General features: G+C 39.0%; 1 pseudogene; it reads right to left on the reverse strand.

Moving 5' to 3' along the window:
- Positions 1 to 581: 581 nt before the first annotated feature.
- On the reverse strand, positions 582 to 1,861 carry LOC101538461 (cyclin-C-like; annotated as a pseudogene).
- Between the last annotated feature and the right edge of the window lie 2,002 nt (positions 1,862 to 3,863).

Raw genomic sequence — 3,863 nt, forward strand, 5'->3', positions numbered from 1 at the left:
CCTATACTTATAAATGAGAATTAAGAATAGCCAGTATCAAACTGACCTGAAACCTGATTGTGTTTCTGGCTCAGGATATCTAGAGTAATTTGTAAATCCATAGTAAAACAAAAAATAAAATAGGGTGTGTTATGTCATATAAAAACTTTTCACAGTAGAATAAGAAGTATCATTAAAATGTTACCAAATTTCAACCATATTATGGTGTTTTATCCAATTAGCTTTCAAAATGCCCGATTAACTATGAATTAATTGCAAATAAATTTATAGAGAATTAAAACAATTTTTGGCCAGCATATAAAAAATGGTTATGGAATTTAAATGTCAGAATATGCTATACATATTATGCTTTTCTGCTAGGCTGGGCTAATATTTTCCATGGCAAGATACCAAAAGAAATGAATAAAATACACTTTAAAATCAATAGATACTTGATTAATTTCCCTGAAATTATGAATGCCATTACCCAAATCTACTATGATTTTGTTAAGATCTGATCCCTTAAATATAATTTCAAACATAAAGGGGAGGAAAAAAAACCACAACTGCTCATATACTTGATGTCTTAATGTCCTTTTCTGGTCCCTTCAATGAATAAAGAGAATTTTCAACAAATTATTTATGGCTTAATAAAAAGCTGAATTTTTTATTATCCAAACTAAAATAATTATACTAACCACAACCTGTCTATGCCTTTCTATCTATAGGTCCTCTTAGAACCTTTCCAAGCTTTTATAATCAAGAGATTTTAATCAATTATATACTAGAAGCAAATTAGATAAGGAAAAACTTCTTTTGCAAAAATAAGATCACTTCCCAATATGCTTGACAGAAACAAGCTATTCATTTTCGTTTGTGTTCCATTGAAGACATTATTGAAATCTGTCCAATGGGTTTATTTCCAACTGGTCCACTATGAAATTCTTCGGAATGTTTTAAGATTGGCTGTAGCTAGAGTTCTGACTTCCATTTGGACCCTGCTCTCTTTCACTGTTTGGAGGAGGTTTTGGTTTTGGCATCTTACTAAGAATAGTTGCCATCGCTTTTCTCTCATCAAAATTCTTCCACTGTTCATACAGTTTTAAAATAACCCTGATTATTTCCAAAATCTTCTCCATATCCACAGAAAGCTCAGCAAACCACTGCCTGGTATCTTTCTGCTGTACCACAGGTCACATGTAGGCAAGCTAAAGCTATCATGAAAGGAGGATATAGGAGGCAAAGATCGGTGCTGTAGGTATCATTCACTATCCATGCAAGGGGAAGCAACATGTCCTCTTGGCCCATGTCCTGCACATACTGGAGCAAAGGTCTATATGGATGATATACTATCAAGCAACAATCCATTAGTTCTAAAAGATAGAATTCACATTCTAGTATATGGTTCATTCTATAAGGAAATTCCTTTGGAAAGGCATATGAAAATCTAGTCTTTAATACAGAAGTAGCAGCAGCAGTCAATCTTCTATTTGAGACGACTCCAAATTCCTCAACTTTGGATGCTAAAAACACACATGTAGGAGCATTAATACAGGATCTATACTTTTCAGAGAATACCTGGCATAGAATCTCTTGAAATAGACTGTAGCAGTGGCAATAACTTGTCTTAATTTAAGATGTTCACCTAATGCCTGGATAACATTTGTAAAAAATATTTGGAACTTCCAATATTCTTCTTCTGAAAGAAATTTTAATCCTTTTGGCGTTCCTTCAACAGATCTTGTTTATCCAAAATCCATTGTAAATAGTGGGAGCTCTGCCAGAAGTTTCCTGCCATGTAACACAGCTTGCCCTGATAGAAAAGCACCAGCCAGTGGAACGGCCTGTGGAGCGACCATAGACCCAGTCCGCCCAGTCACCGTGCTCCATGATCTGGTCGCCTCGGCTCCACTCCGCGGTGGCAAGAGTTGATTTATAATACTTTTAATGGTAGGTGTCAGGCATACAAAGTTTCAACACCATGCCTTCCGTCAGTCTCTGCTTCCCTCACCATTGTCTCAGAGCCCCCCTTCCCCATCAGTTCTTCTCCCACCATGGTAAGCTCTCTCTGCAGACCAGTCTTCATGTTCTGTTACCTTTGGCAATTTTTTTCATTCTTTTTTAAATGAATCACTGTGAGATAGTTACAGACTTTCAAACTTTTGTGATAAAGTTTCAGTTATACAATGATCAAGTACCCATCCCTCCACCAGTGCCCATTCTCAGTGTTCCCCGTATCCCTCCTACCACCTACCCCCCCACCCGCCTCTGTGGCAGGCACATTCAATTTTACTCTCTTTCTCCTTTTGAGTGTTATGGTTTGCAACACAGGTACTAAGTGACCTTTGGCCATTTGTTATCCCCTTCCTCTCTTTCTCTATATCCCACATCTGAGATGATTCTGTATCTGTCTCTCTCCTGACTCACTCGCCATGGTACATGCCAGTTCCATCCATGTAGTGATAAATTACATAATTGTGGTTTCCTTATATCTGAGTAGTTTTCCATGGATTGATGATACGTATCATAATTTCTTTATCCAGACATCTGTTCTTGGTCACTTGCGCTGTTTCCAGCTATTGTCTATTGTGAACGGTGCTGCAGTTATACTCTTCTGCTCATAAAAGCTAGAACCAGGGTATATAACTAATTTCAAAGGTAGGAAGAAACACCTGATCTCTCTTTGACATAATCAATAAAGCATTTAGTTAGGTAAAAATTCTTTATATTGAATTCTCAAGTTCAAATTGTGGACTTCCTTTCCGTCACATGACTTGAAAGATGCAACTTTTTTTGGTGTTTGGTTAAGGTCCCACATATGTCTTTCCCCCCCCCCCCCATCTACTGAATGGCTAGGCTTAGGTTTGAAGGGGAAGAGAAGATGAAGAATACATAACCATGCCGGCAGGCTCTGGGCTTTTGGCTCTTCGAGGGGCTAAGTTGTCTTGGTTGACTAGGTAGGTGAGGAGTGGGCATGTGCAACAAATGGAACCCAACCTTGTGGAGAAGCCTTCAGCCAGGATTCTTTTCTAGAGATGTAACCTGCAATTGGTGGCGCTATTTGAGATTTGGTAAACTCGAAATAATGAGAAGTGGGAAGAAGTTTCTTGGTTACTGTTCCAAAGATAATCAGGTAGATTAGTGAAACCAGACAGGGTCAGGGCCGTTGATTACATTTTGAAAAGCACCCAGAGCAGCTATGATGTTCCAACTGCTCTGACCTTTGAGCAACTGGTTGCCCTCTTAATGGGCTTGAGAAACCCCATAGACTGAAGGGTTTCCTCCTTCTGATGAGCAGACAAGTTGCAAGTCTTTAAATGATATTGTTCAGATAGGGCACCTTATAGTACGTCAAGAAGCACTTTGTAGAAATGGTACATATCGATGGTTAATAGAAATGATTTGCATTCTGAGTTTGTTTTCCTTGGTGTGTACACTCTTGTCCCTGGGGATGTGGCTGAGCAAAGTGTTATGTTACACTGCCTGATGCCTGCTGGCAGTGACACAGGTGCAGAACTGTGGGCATGATGAAGCAAACATCAATTGCATCACTGCCGCCTGTGTTGGGCTTAAATTGCTGTCAGTGGAGAAAATGTAATTCATTAGTTTTCGTTCAGGGCACATGCAATCACATAGGTTTCAAAGGCTGTATTATGACAGCAAGGAGAAATGAGCAAAGCCCCCCCCCACCCTTTTACTGTTCCTGAGCAACAAATGACACATTGAGGTTTTGGACACTGTTTTTGTCAGTAAGATGTTTGGGCAAACATTCTGTGGATAACTGATCACGTACTGTAACTGTTTCTCAGAGTAATAGTAAAACTGACACCTAGAGAACCCGAGTGGTCACAGAGCATATCCTCAAATAAGCAACTGTTTCAAGA

This window comes from Sorex araneus, chromosome X (genome assembly GCF_027595985.1).
Source record: "Sorex araneus isolate mSorAra2 chromosome X, mSorAra2.pri, whole genome shotgun sequence".
Classification (NCBI taxonomy): Eukaryota; Metazoa; Chordata; class Mammalia; order Eulipotyphla; family Soricidae; genus Sorex; species Sorex araneus.